Below are 21,859 nucleotides of genomic sequence, written 5' to 3'. Positions count from 1 at the left end.
AACCTAATCTGCAAATGAGAAAACATTTAATAGAGTACTAGGGGTCACCGCCACCTGCTCGATTCACTCGCCCACCCCTGAGTTTGGTTTACCGGATATACAATTTAAACAGATTGTTATTTTCATGGGAATTGTTACATATGCATTATTTTCACTTTTACTTTAAAACTTTAGTAAAAAGAATATTTGGAATTAACTTTTCTTCAAGATCACATTGAATTTTGATTCCGTGTTTGGTCTTGCATCATGACAATGCAACGTCTAACTGCCTGTGAGTGAAAATAGTTTCTCTCTCTCTAATAAATAAAACAACTTTATCGAATGTTTTTCCATGCTCTTTCTTCTTCGCTTTGTCGTTGACATGTCATCTAGAATGTATAAAATTATTGTCCTGATAAAATTTGTAAGAGTTGAGAGTGCAGGAAGTGTGTCTGCCAAAAGTACACGACTAAGAGCTGAGAGCACAGGAACTGTGCCTGACAAAAGCATTCACACGACTGAGGTTAGATGACCGTGATCTTGTTTGAAAATAGTTGTAAGTAGGGCATGACTTGATAGATTATCATATTAAAAGTGTCCATCTCACGGGACTTCATACCGTGCCAACCTTTTTGGAATCTTAATTCTCGTTGGCAACACAAATTAGACAATCTACAAGTCTCCGACTTAAAGTTGAAATCCGAACAATATATTCGATCTCTTTTCGCTGTTCCGTTATTTCACTGAGTAATAATTTCCATTTGTTTGTGCTACTGCAATCTTTCCTATCCTTTTTTTGACACTTCTGAATTTTCGTACTTCCATTATCACTAACCTACTCTGCATGTGTACCGTGCCAACATTTCTGAATTCTTTACAATGTTCTACTTTGTCATCTACTTTATACTTAATTTCCAGCCCCAGGCGTGATTACATTATTTTTCTCGCGTGATGTATAAGTGTCTTTCCGAGAAGGTCATGTCTCGACCCAAGATTGTTTTATATAATAGAGAGATAAAGCAATACTTTAGACATTCTACTCCTCCCTTCACTGCATTTTTGCACCAATTTCATGTCATGTTACAATGTTTAAAATGATCTTATTGATTACTTACATTTGATTTACTTTCTTAGCACATATTAATTGCATTTCTTAACAAGATGACAGCCACAAGTTGGTAATATATTACCCAAAAGTATTAAAATTGAGATATACAGTAATTAACAAATCACATTACCAAGCCCTATAAAATAATCATCAAGAGTGTTCACATAGCATTTTAACATATTAAATGGATGTATAAATATTTGCATAGTGTGCAACAGTTTGCATAGTACAATTCTGAAAAAACAATTCCAGATTAACGGATGATTCTCTTTATTTTGGTAGTGAAATATCTAAAAAGTATCAGGGGATCTATGTTCAGCATCAATTATACTTCTCAAATTTTCTGGAAGTTGCTACAAACAGAAAAGAAATATATTCACACTTTTGAAAATATGTTGCTTGTGATAAGTATTGTGCCCAGTGCTGCCAGGCTCTTACTCTCTGCTCCTCAGAATTGGAAAGGACCATTATTAGCTTGCCAGTGAACACAACTAATTTTCTTTGAGATTACCATAAACTGTTTCTAAAACCAAATGACATTACTAAAACAGCATAAGATAAAACGTGTTATAATAGGGAACGGCCTCTTATAAAGTGCTTATTTTTCTGTTGTCCTCCTTTTCGGAGGTATGTGGCAGCCTTAGCCGTGGGTATATGTACCACCGAAATTCTTGAACGTTTGAGCATTCCTTCTTATTTGTTTTTGTCACTGAATTTACTTTTCATATTTAGGTTTTAAGGCAGTCAGCCCAGAATAAACATTTTAAAGAAATTATGATTACATGTCTCAATGAAGCCACAGATTGGCAGCAGTCGGTTTGTCAAATAAAAAGGAGTGAAACTGAACATGAATTCACTAAACAACCCAAGTAAGTTTCTGGAATTTTTGTTTTGATATTAGCACAAGAATATACTTCAACCTGTTTGTAGCCTTTAGCAAAGTTTAGTCAAGTTTCTTCTAAAGCACAGTTTAAAAACGGCATCGCACCAACGTCCTTCACTCCTGCTGTGCTGTTACATAGCTCTACTGAACAAATTCTGCAGTTCTATGTTCCAGTCAAGAGAAACAGCAACAAGTAAACTAGCATATACATGTAAGCTTAATAAAATGTTCACCATTGAAAAAAAATTAATTCATAAGAAAACAAATAAGCAGATTCCTGCAACAACCAAGAAGGACTGCTTACCAAATAATTGTGTGGGAAATTCAAGCATTAAAAATGTGAGAGATGGAGATAGACAGAGATAGAGAGTGGCTGAGAGCAAACACTGATGGTGCATTGCCACACCCACCACACAACAAACCATCTGGATTGGGACCCAAGTGCAGCAGGTGACACCTCAGCACCACACTGGAACAGTGCAAGCTGGAGTGCCAATCCTGCCACCATGCCCCAAGATTTTCCTGTAAATTGGAGGACCTGCTTGCATGGCAGGATGCAGATTAAGGTCATACCCACAGTGAAACAATTGCAGATAAGGGACCTTGCTCAAGGCCCCAACAGAGTAGAGTGACTTCTGGCATTTATGGAATACAAATGGTGCAGATGCCCAGCCTCAGAGCCACCATTCCGTTAGTTAGAATTTGTATGAATAACTTGCAATACAAATGGTGCAGATGCCCAGCCTCAGAGCCACCATTCCGTTAGTTAGAATTTGTATGAATAACTTAATTTGTACAGGATGCCCGCAATCCCATGCCGAAGTTCAGGCCCTGCAGTGTAGATCTCTGCATAGTACATCTATTATTTATTTTAGGTCACACACTTTTCAAATTACATTTTACTTCATTAGCCTTTATAAGCTGTAACAGAAGTTGTAAAAGTAACAATGGGCCTCATTTTGACTGGATGTCTAAAGATTGCACGAGTTCATTCACACAGACAGCTTCAAAACAAAAAAAAGCAATTTTGGGCTATCTTTAACCAGAAAGCATAATAAGATTTTTTACTTGAGAAGACTTTTGGAAATGCATTTTATCATTGTGTTGAGTGTTTCTGGATTGGTTCTATTCCCCTTTGATTCTGAATTGGATTAATCAGGTTTGAAAATGAATGCATTTTATTTATATTTACCAGCCATTCATCCTAATTAAGTTGTTATAAATTTCAATAATTATTCCACTTAAGATTAAATGTTCTTGCAATCTTTCAGTAATTGCAATAAAAATATAATTTCATATGTTCTGCTACAAATGGTCATCCATATTTATTAACTATCACTGTTGTCCAATTATTAAAAAAAATGCTGCTTTGCTAAACCTGCTTTTTTTTTTCTAATATTCCTCTGTTACTTGGGCAGTTTATAAAAATTACACAAGTTATTTCTGATAAATCTAATACTTTATACATTTTTCATACAGTTATCTACAAGTCTTAGACAAGAAATACAGAGACTGTCTTTCTATACCTGTAAGCGCTAGTATAGTAATCCCTCGTTATATCACGCTTCGACTTTCACGGCTTCACTCTATCGCTGATTTTATATGTAAGCATATTTAAATATATATCACATATTTTTTGCTGGTTCGCGGATTTCTGCGGACATGGGTCTTTTAATTCCTGGTACATGCTTCCTCAGTTGGTTTGCCCAGTTGATTTCATACAAGGGACACTATTGGCAGATGGCTGAGAAGCTACCAAACCAGAGCGCATATTAGTGTACGTATTAAATAAAACTCCTCAAATATTTTGTGAGCACGGGGGCTGTTCGCACCCCCTAGAGGATACAGCAGCTCCTCAAAAAATGCTGAAAGATTACCTTCACATTGCTCTCTTCCTTGCTGGGCTTACGTCTGGCTGCTTTGTCAAGCGATATGCTTCCCGCACAGTGCTTCGCATACTTAAAAAAATCAAACAGCACATATTGATTTTTGATTTTTTGCTTTTCTCTCTCTCTCTCTCTCTTGCTCTGACATTCTCTGCTCCTGACGGAGGGGGTGTGAGCAGGGGGGCTGTTTGCACCCCTAGACAATACCGACGTTCGTCTAAAATTGCTGAAAGATTACCTTCACGTTGCTCCCTTCTGTGCAGCTGCTTTATCAAGCGACATGCTTCCTGCATGGTGCTTCGCATACTTAAAAGCTTGAAGGGCACGTATTGATTTTTGATTGTTTGTTTTTCTCGGTCTCTCTCTCTCTCTGACATTCTCTGCTCCTAACGGAGGGGGTGTGAGCAGAGGGGCTGTTCGTACACTGGCCTAGAGGATACGGACAATCCTCTAAAAAATGCTGAAAGACTACCTTTACATTGTACATCTTTGAAGCTGCTTTGTCCGGCGGTGCTTCACATACTTAAAAGCCAAACAGCCCTATTGATTTTTGTTTGCTTTTTTCTCTCTCTCTCTCTGACATTCTCTGCTCCTGACGCGCACTCCTTTGAAGAGGAAGATATGTTTGCAGTCTTTTAATTATGACACGGAACTGTCATCTCTGTCTTGTCATGGAGCACAGTTTTAACTTTTGAAAAAGAGACAAATGTTTGTTTGCAGTGTTTGAATAAAGTTTCTGTCTCTCTACAACCTCCTGTGTTTCTGTGCAAATCTGTGACCAAAGCATGACAATATAAAAATAACCATATAAACATTTGGTTTCTACTTCACGGATTTTCACCTTTTGCGGGGGTGTCTGGAACGCAACCCCCGCGATAGAAGAGGGATTACTGTAACTCCTTTTAGAAAGATGAAGGCAGAGAAACAGAGTGAGAGCTAAATTGGGTTAAATAAATCTCTCTATTATCCATCCATCCATCCATCCATCCATTTTCCAACCCGCTGAATCCAAACACAGGGTCACGGGGGTCTGCTGGAGCCAATCCCAGCCAACACAGGGCACTAGGCAGGAACCAATCCCGGGCAGGGTGCCAACCCACCGCAGGACACACACAAACACACCCAGACACTAAGCACACACTAGGGACAATTTAGAATCGCCAATCCACCTAACCTGTCTTTGGACTGTGGAAGGAAACCGGAGCGCCCGGAGGAAACCCACGCAAACACGGGGAGAACATGCAAACTCCACGCAGGAGGACCCAGGAAGCGAACCCAGATCTCCTAACTGCGAGGCAGCAGCGCTACCACTGCGCCACCGTGCCGCCCAATCTCTCAATTATATATAAAAAAAAAAATCCTATGATGTGATTTGACTTTTTGGAGAGGAGACTTTTTGGGAGATTTTTTCAAGTCCCTCTTGCCTTGAAATTTTTTTCAAGTCACGCCCTCCTCTCAAACATTTTTAAACAAGACCACGGTCCTCTAGCAGAGAAATGAGGAAGTCAAACGAATTAACGCCAAAAATGATGATCAGTTACACAGCAAATTGGTTAAATGCGTATCAATAGACTATGCTGAAACAGTTGGTGGTGACCATGCGGAAGATGAAAACAACAACTTACAATATCCCAAAGAATATCTACAACTGTTAACGACGTCTGGTCTTCCAACACACGAATTACTGGAAAAAGAAGGATGTATCCAAGAAAGGTAATGTAGTACATCTTCCGCAGATAACATTAGACAACAAAGGAGATCTTGATATGCCATCTGTATTAAAACGTTAACAGATTCCTGTTAGAATAGCTTTTGCAAAGACAATTAACAAATCTCACAGCCAAAAATTTGAAAAAGTCGTTTTATTTAATAGAGAGGAAGAAACGAAATTCAATCACGGGCAGTTATACATTGCGTTGATGCATATGTAACAATTTCCACAAAAATAAAAATCTGTTTAAATTGTACATCTGCATCCCCATACGCAAGCGGCAGAAGCACAAAGAGGTTAGCATGTAGCGTAGGTCCAGGGGTTTGGCGAGCAAGGGGTAAAGCCACCTAGTGTATTAATAATGCTACAACACTTTGTACTATATTTAAGTAGGCTGATCATGGCAACAGCTGCAACACATTCACATTCGCACCAAAACTTGTACACACAAGCCACCCATATTTTTGCTGGTACTGAAACTTGTGCACGTATGCTCAAGGGACTCATCCAAAGAACACTGGGAAAGTGTGGCTGCCATGATGCATTGGCGTAAGCATTCTCCGCGTTTACCATAAACCAGCCCTAACACTCTCGATCCACTGTACACTGTACTTTGAGAATTTCAAACACTTCAATTACACCAAAATTTAAAAGGCTCGGCTGTTTTAATCTTTCCTCATAACATATCCGCTGCAGTCTAGGAATCAGCATATTTGTTTTTCTCTGGACTTTTCTAGCACTTCTATGCATTTCTTGTGCTCTGGAGCCCAAAGCTTTACACAATACTCTAGATGAGACACTACCAGTGTGTTAGAAAGCTTGAGCACAACCTTCTTTCACCTGTACTCTACTAATTTTGCTATATAACCTAAACTTCTGTTAATTTATCTAACAAAGGCTTCTAAACACTGTCTGGAAGTTGATAGTGATGAGTTCACTACAACTCCCAAAAACTTCTCACAAGTTTTACTTTCAATTTTCAGGCCTTTCTGTATTCAAATCAAACATTTTGACTCACCATGTGTAACACCTTAAATTTACTTAAATTAAATTTCATCTGCAACAAATCTGCTCAAAAGAGCATTCTGCCCAAGCCCTTCTGTGATGACTGAAAAGATTCCAAATGATCTGCCAACCTTCCTAGATTGGTTACATTTGCAGATAAGACCAGCTTGTTATTTAAACTCATTTCCAAATCACTTATATATAGTAATCCCTCCTCCATTGCGGGGGTTGCGTTCCAGAACACCCCGCGAAAGGTGAAAATCCGCGAAGTAGAAACCATATGTTCATATGGTTATTTTTATATATTTTAAGCCCTTATAAACTCTCCCACACTATTCTAAACATTTCACGCACAATTATACAGCATAAACCCTTTGTATTCTCTTAGATATTAGGTAAGATTCGTTGAAATTATGTATGTCTGTGTTTACATACAGTAAAACCTAAATATTATTTTAAAGATCGAGCGTCTCCGATATCACATATGTTACAGCCATTACGACAAACAGGCCACCAGCAATAAATACGTACAATGCAAGAAAAATTGTATACAGTAAAATGTGTGTACAGTGACACTAAACTATGTACATGTAATAAGTACTGTACGTAGATTTTAATTAATTATGGTTACTCACCAACAATGACAAAACGACTTGTCCGATAACGATGAGTTTAATTTTACTGCAAAGGATAGCGTTACAGCTCTTCTAAAGGAGCCTCTTCAGGCGACTGTTTAGCACCGCCGTTGTTCTTCTTCCAGCACTCTTCAATCCAAATCCCTAAAGCAGCTTCCATCCAGACTACTGCCTTATCACATCCACTTGCAACTCGTTTTGCGCCCTGGTTAAAGGACACTGCGGCCGTAGATCTTATATGCTTTTCCTCCTTTTTAAATAAAAATGCTGTGATGCTGTAATGGTGTCCTGCAGCGGTGTAGCTGTTCCCTTCCTTCAACATATCCAAAACTTTTACCTTTTCTGCAATCATTTGCATCTTCTGTTGGCGCTTGGACACGGCCCCTGAAGCAGTAGCAGGAGCACGTTAATGCTGAATGAGTGAGATGAGACTTCCTGGTTAATGCAGCACTCCGTCGCTGAGCCAATCAGCAGCACACAGGAACTTAACTGCGTGCTCTGATTGGGTAGCTTCTCAGCCATCCGACAATAGCATCTCTTGTATGAAATCAACAGGGCAAACCAACTGAGGAAGCAAGTACCAGAAGTAAAAAGACCCATTGTCTGCAGAAACCCGCAAAGCAGCGAAAAATCCGCGTTATATATTTAGATATGCTTACATATAGAATCCGCGATAGACTGAAGCCGCGAAAGTTGAAGCGCGATATAGCGAGGGATTACTGTATATTAAAAATAGCAGTGACCCTAGCATTGACCCCTGTAGGACAACGCTGAGAATTTCACCCAATTCTAATAATGTTCCTCTCACCATCATCCTCTGCATCCAGTGTTTCAGTGAATTCTGCACACACTTACATACTACACCCTGAACTCCCAGCTCTTTAACGCTGACTTTATATATTCGGTAATGACTTTATATATTCTAACTCTGACTTTATATATTCAGGAATGACTTTATTTTCTGACGCCGACTTTATATATTCAGGAATGATTTTACATATTCCGACGCTGACTTTATATATTCAGGAATGACTTTATATATTCCGAAAATCATTGTAATTGCCTGTTTGGCACCCCATAGGCACTGTATAATAGATATATAAAAAAAACAGCTAAGGGGATAGATATATAGATAGGCAGACAGGGAAGCTGCTATATAATAATAAAATTACTGGTATTACTATATAGACGGGGAGTTCAGGCAGGCAGGCAGAGCGGCAAAGGTTAAAAAGAAAAAAAAAATTACATTTTCTCCCCAGCAGGGAATCGAACTCGGGTCTCTGAGGCACGGCAAGTCTGCTGCACGCTGAGTCTGCAAATCTTACCAGTATGCCACGGAAGCTGTTGTATCGTTCTTGAACCTTTTGTGAAAGTGTTTATTTGATCTTTGGACTTCAGCCTTTACACATTTTATAGTTTATGCCTACATTTTGTAACATTTATTACTAAAACTAGCAAAATACCCGCTCTTCCAATAACAACATTACGTGTACTCTATCATGCCCTTTATGAATGTACTTGTAGATGTACTTAATACTCATAACCGATGCACAATACTCAACATTAATATGGCAATTGAATTGTTTGAACAAACACGGGTTATACGGTACAATCTTTGAATTATTGAGCATCACAATTTTACCATCTTTCTTTCAGTGATAAACGTGTTGTTCGTGTTATTGAGTCCCAACATACTGAATCTTTTAAATGTGGTTCGTGAGACATGTGTTTAATGACTAACCTGTACCATAATTCAGGATAGGTTTCTGTTTGGAATTTCAGCACAGACAAAGTGATCTACATCATCAGCAGTTAGTAATTTATTTTGCAAAGTAACCAATAAATGCATGTGAGGCAAACCCCATTTTTGAAATTCAATTGTGTAAATGTATACTCGGATTTGACCGAACACCGTTTCGAGTTCATTCAATAAAAATAAGACTTTCTGATGAAACAATCTACAGTGCATCCGGAAAGTATTCACAGCGCATCACTTTTTCCACATTTTATGTTACAGCCTTATTCCAAAATGGATTAAATTCATTTTTTTCCCTCAGAACTCTACACGCAACACCTCATAATGACAACATGAAAAAAGTTTACTTGAGATTTTTGCAAATTTATTAAAAATAAAAACATTGAGAAAGCACATATACAGAAGTATTCACAGCCTTTGCCATGAAGCTCGAAATTGAGCTCAGGTGCATCCTGTTTCCCCTGATCATCCTTGAGATGTTTCTGCAGCTTAATTGGAGTCCACCTTGTGGTAAATTCAGTTGATTGGACATGATTTGGAAAGGCACACATCTGTCTATATAAGGTCCCACAGTTGATAGTTCATGTCAGAGCACAAACCAAGCATGAAGTCAAAGGAATTGTCTGTAGACCTCCAAGACAGGATTGTCTCGAGGCACAAATCTGGGGAAGTTAAGAGTGGCCAGACGGAAGCCACTCCTTAGCAAAAGGCACATGGCAGCCCGCCTGGAGTTTGCCAAAAGGCACCTGAAGGACTCTCAGACCATGAGAAAGAAAATTCTCTGGTCTGATGAGACAAAGATTGAACTCTTTGGTGTGAATGCCAGGCGTCACGTTTGGTGGAAACCTGGCACCATCCCTACAGTGAAGCATGGTGGTGGCAGCATCATGCTGTGGGGATGTTTTTCAGCGGCAGAGACTGGGAGACTAGTCAGGATAAAGGGAAAGATGACTGCAGCAATGTACAGAGACATCCTGGATGAAAACCTGCTCCAGAGCGCTCTTGACCTCAGACTGGGGTGACGGTTCGTCTTTCAGCAGGACAACGACCCTAAGCACACAGCCAAAATATAAAAGGAGTGGCTTCAGGACAACTCTGTGAATGTCCTTGAGTGGCCCAGCCAATGCCCAGACTTGAATCCGATTGAACATCCCTGGAGAGATCTTAAAATGGCTGTGCACTGACGCTTCCCATCCAACCTGATGGAGCTTGAGAGGTGCTGCAGAGAGGAATGGGCGAAACTGACCAAGGATAGGTGTGCCAAGCTTGTGGCATCATATTCAAAAAGACTTGAGGCTGTAATTGCTGCCAAAGGTGCATCGACAAAGTACTGAGCAAAGGCTGTGAATACTTATGTACATGTGATTTCTCAGTTTTTTTATCTCTATATATAATCTTCATTTGGATCTTGATCTTTGTTTGTCCGCGAATGAATTAGAAGAAGAAGCACTAGATGGCAGTAGAGAGACAGCTAAAACATAGGCATTGCATTAAGAATCTCCTCCAGGCTTATACTACTGAAGACTGTAGTACTCCAGTCACACCTCAAAACACAGACATTCAAACTAAACAAATTGTTGTGCTTTAAATTAATTAATCTTTATATATAATCTTCATTTGGATCTTGATCTTTGTTTGTCCGCGAATTCCACGCATGCGTAGACCACCTTCCAGTTTAGTACGTTGTTGTTACTCACGGATGTCAACAATGTGCCGGAATAACGAAAGGGGTGGTGGACAGCGTTACGCTGGTTAGCTCCTGAGACCTGGTTAGAGAATGAGATTGCCGAAGATAAAAGGTACGTGCCTACGTAACATATGAATGAAAGAAACACAGTGGGTAAAATGAATGACAACGTAACAGCACGTTCCGGAAATTATTATTGTTACGTTGTAGCCAGCGAGTGCTGCACGTCTCACAGTTGTACCGTGGCTTGCTCACATGTCAGTGAAGTGAAACCCTATTTATGCTTTAAAGAGCCTGGATACCTATGTGTCCCCCTTTTATAACCATTGCTCTGTGTATATTGCCTTACTCTTTGGACTGCCACAAAGCAACCTGCGAGATTGGTGAAAGGTTGAGAAGAGATCGTGAGAGGACACGACAGCGTCGTGAAAACGAGACAGATTGTGAACGGAGAGAAGCAGAAATGCTCCTACACCACCACATAATTGCTATTCGGACAGTGATTCCGAGGAGGCCGTTCCTATCGAATCAATGTCCAAGGGTTTTGTTTTGTAATTTTGTTTCCCTTATAAAAAATCATAATGCTGTGCGACGAAGGGCCCAGTTCACGACTGGCAGCCGCGTTTAAACAGGGAGCCCTTCACAGACAACTTTAACACGCGCAACGTAGTTGGGCGCACATGGCTAGTTTTTAATAAATTTGCAAAAACCTGAAATAAACTTTTTTCACGTTGTCATTATGGGGTGTTGTGTGTAGAATTCTGTGGAAAAAAATGAATTTAATCCATTTTGGAATAAGGCTGTAACATAACAAAATGTGGAAAAAGTGATGCACTGTGAAACGACAGTTAAACGTCCACACCACACAGCGGAGGCAGACCCGGAAGGTGCAGGCGCCTACATCACGCGTCGGAAGGTGCGGGAAAGTACGAAAGGCAAAGGCACCTACACAGCATGGTAAAACCCGACATAATACGGAAGGCGCAGGCGTTGCCGCCATATTGTGAGTGGCACTACTGCGTAGTGAAAGCGCAGGCATCATCGCCATATTGTGAGTGGCACTACTGCGGAGTGAAGTTAGGAATAATGTGCTGCTTGGGATCATACAAAACGGCGAACGCAACCCACTGTCTGAAACTGCGGAGGCAAAGCAGGCACGGGTTCAAACCGAACGAGCTCGACTAACGGATATACGCCTACAACGCGCGTCTTAAACCACAGAAGCAGGGCAAGCACGGATTCAAAACAACGCAAGCTCCTACAACGTGCGTCTGAAACTACGGCTGCCCAGCGGGCACGGGTTCAAAACGCTGGGGGTACGCGAGCGAAACGAGCAGGGGGCGAAGCCCCCTTGTAATAAAGAAGAGACGATTAGCTTTGACTTTTAGATATGCATTAATAATGTAACTGAGCGGTTAGATGACCATGTTCTTGTTTGAAAATGGTAAGTAGGGCGTGAATTGCTTCCAAAGGATGTCAGTATGACGTGACTTGATGGTGTCGCAGTACGTGAAAGTGTCTCTCTGACACTCTTCTAATCGGTCTCTCTTCAAAAGATCACGTCTCGTTGCAAGTTTTTTTTTTTTTAATAATAGAGAGATATGCTTCTTGTAATTAATGTCTGCTGGTTCTATAGAACACTCCTAAATAATACCTCTTTCTTTAATTCTTTCCAGATTAATCCAGATGTCCTCGCTAAGATGTGGCTCATCATCCAAATGAAGACCACCTGAATTTAAATTCAGCTTTTCAGAACCCTCCCAACGTTTCTGTTCCATCTATCATTCCTAAGAATTGCCATTATAAATTATGCAGCAATTGTTTCTTACCTAACCTTATACTGTAAGACAGACACAAACATAATAAATTCACTACAAAACCTTAAAATAAAGCCTCACATCTATCAAATGTATATGTCTATCGAGAGGATACCAGGTTAAGATTTGTAACAAAGAAGGAGAACAACTAAATTACTGTAAAGCTTAGAACAACAGATGCTGAAATAAATCTTTTGTGATCATCCAAATCTTTTGTAATGAAAGTCGGCCAATTTAGATTGGCAGCATCACAACTGAAAACAATATAACTGGTATCTAACTTCAGGGGTGGTGGTAGAATTCTATCACAATATAATTAAAAATTACAACACTTACAGTATAATATGCTTATTATTTTCAGACTGAATCCAGTCTAGGTCCTTCTGTTGGCCCAGTTTCAAAGGTTAAAAGTGGTTAGTTCTACTGTGATGTTTCTTTTCATAAGAAGGATTTTAATCAGCTGAACTAATATAAAAAATACCTGTACTGTGCTAAACAATAGTGGTAGCGCTGCTGCCTCGCAGTTAGGAGACCCGGGTTCGCTTCCCGGGTCCTCCCTGCGTGGAGTTTGCATGTTCTCCCCGTGTCTGCGTGGGTTTCCTCCGTGTGCTCCGGTTTCCGGTTTGGTGATTCTAAATTGGCCCTAGTGTGTGCTTGGTGTGTGGGTGTGTTTGTGTGTGTCCTGCAGTGGGTTGGCACCCTGCCCAGGATTGGTTCCCTGCCTTGTGCCCTGTGTTGGCTGGGATTGGCTCCAGCAGACCCCCGTGACCCTGTGTTTGGATTCAGCGGGTTGGAAAATGGATGGATGGATGGATGGATGGATGGATGAAACAAGAAATAAGCATACTGAATGACCTTTTTAAGACATGGAATCTTGGAAAATGTGTACTGTATAAATTATACAGTAAATAATGGCAATAAAAAAGTATTTAAAGAGCAATTCTGTTTTCCAATTGAACAAAAACAAGTAAAGCCATCCATCCTCCTCCGCTTATCCGAGGTCGGGTCGCGGGGGCAGCAGCTTGAGCAGAGATGCCCAGACTTCCTTCTCCCCGGCCACTTCTTCTAGCTCTTCTGGGAGAATCCCAAGGCGTTCCGAGGCCAGCCGAGAGAGACAGTCCCTCCAGCGTGTCCTGGGTCTTCCCCGGGGCCTCCTCCCGGTTAGACATGCCCGAAACACCTCACCAGGGAGGTGTCCAGGAGGCATCCTGATCAGACGCCCGAGCCACCTCATCTGACTCCTCTTGATGCGGAGGAGCAGCGGCTCTACTCTGATACCCCCCCCCCGGATGACTGAGCTTCTCACCCTATCTTTAAGGGAAAGCCCAGACACCCTGCGGAGGAAACTCATTTCAGCCGCTTGTATTCGCGATCTCGTTCTTTCGGTTACTACCCATAGCTCATGACCATAGGGGAGGGTAGGAACATAGATCGACTGGTAAATTGAGAGCTTCGCCTTGTGGCTCAGCTCCTTTTTCACCACGACAGACCGATGCAGAGCCCGCATTACTGCGGATGCCGCACCGACCCGCCTGTCGATCTCACACTCCATTCTTCCCTCACTCGTGAACAAGACCCCGAGATACTTTAACTCCTCCACTTGGGGCAGGATCTCGCTACCAACCCCGAGAGGGCACTCCACCCTTAAAAACAACTAGATTTCTGTGAAGCTTAGAACAGCAGATGCTGAAACAAGCAAAGCCTAACTAGATTTAAATATTGCCTTTCAAACATCTGTCTGAACAAGAAGAAAAATTATATAAAAGTCAAATCAATGAAAATGTACATCTATATTGACTGAATACTGCCCCAGCAGAGGTTATCAAAACAAGCCATACAATACAGGTTTACTAAAGCAAGCTTTTACTCTTGTCATACTACTGAAATCAAGCGATCTCAAAAGCACTGTTTTCAATTTTTAAAATCCTCTTTCTACAGCAATGTTGCATGACAATTTTTTTAAAAAAGATAACTAATGAAGAAATAGATCGTTTGGTACAAATAATGATATCTTCCATTTCATTCATTAGAATCTTACAGCATTCCAAAATAAATGGATCAAAAGATGGAAAAATAATGTTTCACTATCTTCACACCGCACAAGCAACCTTCTTTTCTTTTTCTGGCCCCGATTAGACCATTGGACCTGTCGTACTGTTCATCGCAACTCCTTTTAAACTTGTTCAGCACATATGGCTGTGCCCTCCCCCATGTAGGGTTTTGCCAGTCTGTTCTCTCAAAGTAACATTGCAAAATACAAATGTTAACATTAATAAAACAAAAGTAGCCGGAATCCTAATGCCATCCGATTCCACTGTCCACAATTACTATTATAGCATGCATTTTCTGCACTATATATGTATTTATACTGTATAAGATGAATTCAGTCACTTAAGGCAAACAAATTTTGAGTTTTAGTACACATAAGCTATACACTACTTAATTGCATGGAAACATTTATATTTAGCAAAAACATGTTGAATCCTACATTGACTTTCATCTCCACAGTTGTACCAGCATTTGCTGTGCTGTGTCAGAAGGACAACTGCTCAACAATGACAAAAAATGATATGAAAATTTCCACTGCTGTACTGCACACCCCCACTTATACTGTATAGGTTGTAGGCAAAAAAAAAATTACAAGGATGTTTAGTTTTTTCTGTTTTTTAGCAACAACTGCTCCAAAATTGCAACATAGCCAAATTGAATACTTGTTGCACACATAGAGGTACATTTGTGTAGAAGCTTTTGTTTCTTCTCCACCATTAAACCAGGTTACCTCCACCTACTTCTTCTGTAGATAGCAAGCTCTCTGCTTTTGCTCATTGCTAGCAATAAATTTTGTTTAACCCTTCACAAGATTACCAAGGGACGTTGTTCCGCCTCCTTGTTGCTTTCCTCAAACTTGATAGATGCTCAGTGGTCATTTATTTCTTTTAGCCAGAATTCTACTAGTTCACATTTGGCTCACATTCAACTTTTCTATTTCATCAACAGTGGATATATTAATACATTCCCTCCATAGCGTGAAATCTATAATTGTTGTTGTGCAGATCAGTTGTAACGTTTTTTCATGACATTTTAGGTCTAGCTACTCTATGATTGACTTTTTGATTACAGTTTTTAGTCGATAGAGCAAACTCCCTTGTATCTGTGTGTGATTCCAAGCCCTACTGCAGATGTCTTAAACTACAGATGGTAGTGAACCCTGTAACTCAGTCGTTTTTTCGTTTACATACAATCCTATAATAAACTTTCATTGATAAATAGCATAGTACATAACCAACATTAAATAATGAAACACACTGCACATTATTATACTTGTGCTCTCTCTCAAATAAATGAGACTGATATTTTAGCGTTAACCCTCAAGGGACAATGGAGTAATGAAAACAATCTTGTATCTATCTATCTATCTTGTATCCACACACACGCACATTTTAAACATATTTTACATAATATTACATTCTTTTCTTAAAAACAACCTTAGCTTATTGTGATTACTCACTGGCTTCTCCACACATTTCACAGCTTCTCTTAGGCTTTGAAAAACTACCAACATTACAAAATGTACTTTAATGTTTTGGGCCATTATTAAGGAAAATTAAGGGTCATTTTCATAACAACACTGTGATAATGTAACAGTGAATGCAGACAGCAAAAGTACTACGGCTGGTTTAAACTGTACTTAAAGCATCAGCATGGTGAACAACCAGCACGCACCAATAGTGCACAAGTGTGTGTCAATGAGTTTGATGTAATTTTTCCCACGCTAACATGGGATGCAGCAATCATTTATTTCTGAAATTATCCATTTAATATTTTCGGGCCATGGCAAATCACAGATAAGTGAAACCACAGAAACCAAATTCACAGATTTGGGGGGGTTCTACTGTATTTTGTTCTTAATTGTTAAATTTAATGACAAACAGGTAAGGTTGATTTCTTCATAGCCACCAACTCTCCCATCTGTGCCTTTCTTTATTTAATGAGGTACTTTGTTACAGTCACGGATATTAAGAATACAGAAAACAAGGAAAAATTACAGAATTGCAAAACTGCTATAGCGGCTTAAGCCACATAAAGCGACTTTTCCAGTGATTTATCAGTTGTAGCCTTCATTTACATAATCTTAGAATTCGTCAGCATGCTCCCATGAAACCAATCTCCAAATGTGACATAATTCAACGAGTAATACCAACTAGCCAACAACTCACTCCGATAAAATCAAAGAGGTTTAATTTTCCCTTTAGTCTGAAGGATGGGTTGTGAGAGGAGTGCAGAAGTGCTGATCATCAATAAATGCTCATCTGGAAGTTCAATACACAGAATGTAGCAACAAGGAATAAAGAACATGTATGTTCTGAACCTCACAGCAGGTTTTAAGCTGTCACAAAAACTGGAGAGAACGATTGTGCAGGAAAGTCGTAACCCAATTGGTAAATTAGACATGCCCCTCAATTATTCAGCTATATAATTTGACATGGTACAGCAATTAGATCAGCAATATACTCCATTACAAAAAGTCACATAATGTGACATCAGCTTTACTTGGTTAAAATAGTGATGACTCTCCCCTGGCAACAGCACTGTCAATTGCCAATATTTAGGGGCCACTAGGTCAACCTGAGGATTCTCCACATTGTCCAACTCTAACCTGAAAACAGACTAGGTCGGTTTTACAGGAATCCTGAAAAAAAAACAATTTATTTCAATCAATTTCACAATGAACACTTAAAAATTGACAAAAGTTGAAAAACTAAAATATCACTAGCTTATTACATATTAAAATTGAATTTCCCCTTATTAATAATGTGTTGTCCTAATGCTGATGCAAATTTAAATTAACAACAGCAAATATCAAAAAACTGACTTTGAGAAGTGTTTTGTTGCAAAGGTAGCTTTAAAGGTTTGTGTAAAAGAAACAATCCTGAATAATCTTGGTATTCGCTTACTCATGATGCAGCAACATAAACTCTCAATTTTTCCTTAGTATTGATTTTAAAGCCCAACCTATTTTTCAGCTACTAAACAGAAAAACTCAATGAATAAATTTAGTGTGAGCACATAAGATACAATAGGTAGTCCAGGGTGATCTTTATGAATCCACAGCTAGGCCCCCTACTTGGTGCAACACAGAGTGGGGGGGGAGGGGGTGATCCCCCAAAAGCCAAATGAAATTCAGGCCCTGACTGTTACTTGGAGGATGTACAGTATGTGCAAACAAATATCCTATAGATGGTGGAAAGGATGAAAGTGATATCGTTCTTGAATATGTACTAATATTTAACAACAAAGAAAAAATAGAATACAAATTAACAAAAAAATGAAAGAGAAAAGACACAGAGGAAAAAAATGATGCAGGGTTGTGATGTTAGCTTGCAGCTCTGTCTAACAAGGCCCAATAACCGAGATATTTAATAAATCATAACTCATTTAATACTTCTTAAAATATTTTGCACATTAATAACACTAACACTCTCAAACCTGCTTAAGGTATTTTAGGGCTACAAGAGTTCTCGTGCACACACCTACACTCACACTAACAAAGTCTTCTGGGGTGTGAAAAGAAAACCAACACATACACTGAAGTAAATTGCAACCTCTATACAGAACACTGAATTCAAGACACAGCTGCAGTAGTTTCATTCCATTGTGCTAGTATGCTGCTCGCTGGACATTAATGCCATTTGAAATATTAAATGTGAAAAATCATTATGTACAAAAAACTAAACATTGTAATATGAAAAACTTTATTAGAACAGTAACTAAACTATTTTAAAACATACTGAAATATATACTGTATAATCAACACAAAAACAAGTTCGGTTTCTGAACATGATACACATATACATTTGACAATCTGTCTATTTGTTCAGTAGAAATGTTTAAACATTTTAATTTACAAATCATGGTGGTAGGACTGCTCACAACACTCTAAAAAGGTTCAATGCCAAATTAATGACCTTGCTCAATATCGCCTAGTTAAGTTGTTGGGTTGGGATTTAACTGGAACCTCATGGTTTACAGTCTAGCCTCTAGGTAAGACTGCCTTAACCTGTAAGGCAACCTTCCTCAATTAAATTGTACTCTGGGCAGGTCTTCATAGAACCTGAATGAATATGACTCAAAACATTCAAATATTTCCCCATGTGAATTCCTCAGATACCAGATATAACTGTGCCCCTGTAACCCACAAATGTCACAAAAAATTAAATCATAATAATAAAACTTTTGTTCTTACGTATACTACATAGCAGTATTTCAAAATACTTAAAAGTAATTAAATGACATATGGTGCATAAAAAGGGGAACGTGAGAATTGATATCTGATTAAGGCAGTATCCTCACTAGGAGTCTGAATATAATTTCATATTGTAGCAATCCAACAAAAAACTAAAACAAACCAGTATAAATGATTATACTTTAAACGAAGGCGCTCCATATTTTAAGGTGTAACTTAACGAGGTTTAAAATTTAAAAAAAAATGCTTATTACTTAAAAAAACGTCGAGCCGATTCCTCAATCCGCTAAAAAAAATCTAACCCAGTCACATATTTTTTAAAACCCTTCTTTGTCATTAAAGTTATCGATTTTCAAAGTAACCATGGTTTAAAAAATGATCTATAAGTAAATAATCTCGTAACAGGGAACTCCATTCAGATTTTAGTATTGTTCTGCTCGTACCAGTACCATGGAAGTGGCACCCCGCCCTCTTCCCTAAAACTGATCAACGTCACGACTTACGCTGTCAGCTCCACGGCTATCATTGGTCGAGTTAACTGCTTTTAATTTTCGGGGGTGGTACATCAATGCCCACACAGAACTGCCTCCAGGAGGAGAAGGGGAAAAATAATGCCCGGCATTACGCCTCCGCCCCCTAACACATAGCGAAGCACCGAAACATGTATGCGATTTACCACATATCCCATATACTCATGGTCTCACATGATATCTGTCGGCATGACTAGAAACATACTCGAAATAAATAAAAGGAAACGAGCAACTCGTAAAATTATTGAACTGTCACGGCCTACAATTGCTGCGACATGCACGCTTGCTCAAGTCAGCCCGAAACAATCGGAGGTAGGCAGGCTAATCGAGTAAAACACACACCTCAAGCCGATGGGACAGTTCAAATGGAAGGGTAAATCATCAGAGTTAGACCGACAACTCGTGATGTAAAGGTACCAAATATGTGACTTTTTGTACATTATATTTAGTTCCAAGAATTGTAGGTCGCCATAAATAACTGCATTATTTGCATTGATAAATCTAGTCCATTTTTCAATCGGCACTGGTATTTGTATGTTAGGCCGCTAATGTATTAAAAAGTGAAATACTCGACACTTCCACAATACAGGGTGACTTTCCGAAAACTCCTCACAAATGGCAGCCTCATTCCCCCCCCCCATTCGAGACTTTGCTCTATTTTCTCTGGGAAGGTTAGGAGGTAGTAGTACTAACAAGCACGTACTGGACTATAAATCAAGTAAATGTCAGCTAATGCCAACAAAGATACCTGGGACTGTTGTTCTGTACGACAGCTTGGGTAACAGCAACTGCAGGACGTCCCAAATGCAATGGGAGGTGAAAATGTCAGCGGGACTATGATCGCTTCGCGCAGTGAAAGGGATCGACCATATGATTCCGGATTTAAAGGGAAACCAGCCCCTGGCTTTACGCCACAACTCTTCAACATCGCTGGTTTGACATAAGGAAATGCTGCTAAAATATTAACGTCAAAACACCGGCCACTTGTTTAGAATACGGCCCCTTCTAAGGAAAATTTGTTGTTGTGAACCGGCGGGGGAGGAAGAGGAGGTGGAGGAGGAGGAGCGGTAGGCTAACCCAGCCTGGACCCTAAGACGTTATTTGAAAAAAATGCGTCACGAATTCCCGCTTTCAAATTATACGTCTCCCGCTTCATATCTTGCCCTGAAGCACTTTTCTACCGGCGATCACATCCAGTCCAACAAAACGGTAAAAGACGTATTTGTCACTTACCTGCCGTGAAGTCAACGTTATGAAACGTGAGAGGAGGAGGAGCGCTCGGGGGGTCTCTCCCGCTGCCGTTGCTTCCGAGCTCGGGCTCTGGAATCCGCAGCAGCGTCGAACAACGCGGACTCGCACAGTCACGCTCCGCACCTAGTCTCCTCCCACTTACTGGCTAAAGAAGAAAAAAAAAACACTCGAGAGGTTTTGAAACTAGCGCCATTTTGGCTCATGCGCAATATGTAGTTCACTAAGGAACCGGAGCCGACATGGCGAACGCGAGCTTACAGTTTCGTTCCTCTTTTTTTAAGACTGTTTCCCTCTCCAGCACCCCTCCATCTCGCTCCCCATTAGACCCAACCCTCTCGTCTCCATAACAACGGGGCTAACTTCACCTACCCAGTCTCTGGATTTTGTATCCTTCCGCGCAGGATTGCATCAGAATGCAGTGTAGATCTGCGCAAATAGCTTAGCTCATGTCATCTGTTTTTTGCTAAAGCTAAGTCTAGACGGTCGCGTGCGTGCTGCACTGCATTGTGTGTTCATCTCTCTTAATTGAATAGCGCAGTGTTTTAATTATTGTTAATAATATTATTTGAAGCCCATTTTGTGAAGTGTGCTATAGTGTAGGGTGCCTGCTGCAATTACAATTTTAGCCGTCTGTAGCGGAACAAACGAACTTATACATTACCGTATCGTAAAGCACTGAAGCATTCGTTTTAACAAGAAACAAAAATCTCTTTTAATGACACCGCTTTATTGTTGAAATGTAAAGAGTCTGAGTTAGATTTTTGACCTTTTTATTTTGAGTTTGGCACGTTTTCCCTATGTTGAAGGGGCATTTCAGTTCACCAGTGTCCAGAAATATCGCAGACATTAGATTAAACGTCAATTATAAAACGTACCGTTATGGATAAATCATCTCAGTGGTCGGTGCTTTTTTGCACTCAAGGCTCTCAGGAGTAGGTGAACTGAGATTTGTGGGTTCATGAAATTAATTAAATGATATATTTGTTTTTAATGTCAAACACTATGATTGAATATCCTGTCTTAAACGTCATAGATAGATAGATACTTTATTAATCCCAAGGGGAAATTCACATACTCCAGCAGCAGCATAGGCCTACTGATACAACAAAAAAAAACAATATTAAATTAAAGATTGATAATAATGCAGGTAAAAACAGACAATAACTTTGTATGATGTTAACGTTTACCCCCCCAAGGGGTGGAATTGAAGAGTCGCATAGTTTGGGGGAAGAACAATCTCTTCAGTCTGTCAGTGGAGCAGGACATTGACAGCAGTCTGTCGCTGAAGCTGCTCTTCTGTCTGGAGATGACACTGTTTAGTGGATGCAGTGGATTCTCCATAATTGATAGGAGCCTGCTTAGCGCCC

The 21,859-nt window shown here is 39.8% G+C and overlaps 1 protein-coding gene across 4 annotated transcripts in view; it reads right to left on the bottom strand.

Annotated features, from left to right (window-relative positions):
- Positions 1 to 20,800, bottom strand: part of kiaa0232 (KIAA0232 ortholog) — a 150,336-nt gene extending 129,536 nt beyond the window's left edge. Inside the window, exon 1 of one of the 4 annotated variants that reach the window (XM_028801871.2) lies at positions 20,475 to 20,800. The gene's annotated coding sequence lies outside the window, so the exon portion shown is untranslated. Of the gene's footprint in view, positions 1 to 19,989; positions 20,096 to 20,474 lie in introns of those variants that run through there. The other 3 variants (XM_028801870.2, XM_028801868.2, XM_028801869.2) reach the window with 3 other exon arrangements.
- Between the last annotated feature and the right edge of the window lie 1,059 nt (positions 20,801 to 21,859).

The sequence above is a fragment of the Erpetoichthys calabaricus genome, chromosome 5, assembly GCF_900747795.2.
Source record: "Erpetoichthys calabaricus chromosome 5, fErpCal1.3, whole genome shotgun sequence".
Lineage (NCBI taxonomy): Eukaryota > Metazoa > Chordata > Cladistia > Polypteriformes > Polypteridae > Erpetoichthys > Erpetoichthys calabaricus.
The sequence above is the reverse complement of the archived record's forward strand: the minus strand, read 5'-3'. Positions and strand labels throughout refer to the sequence as shown.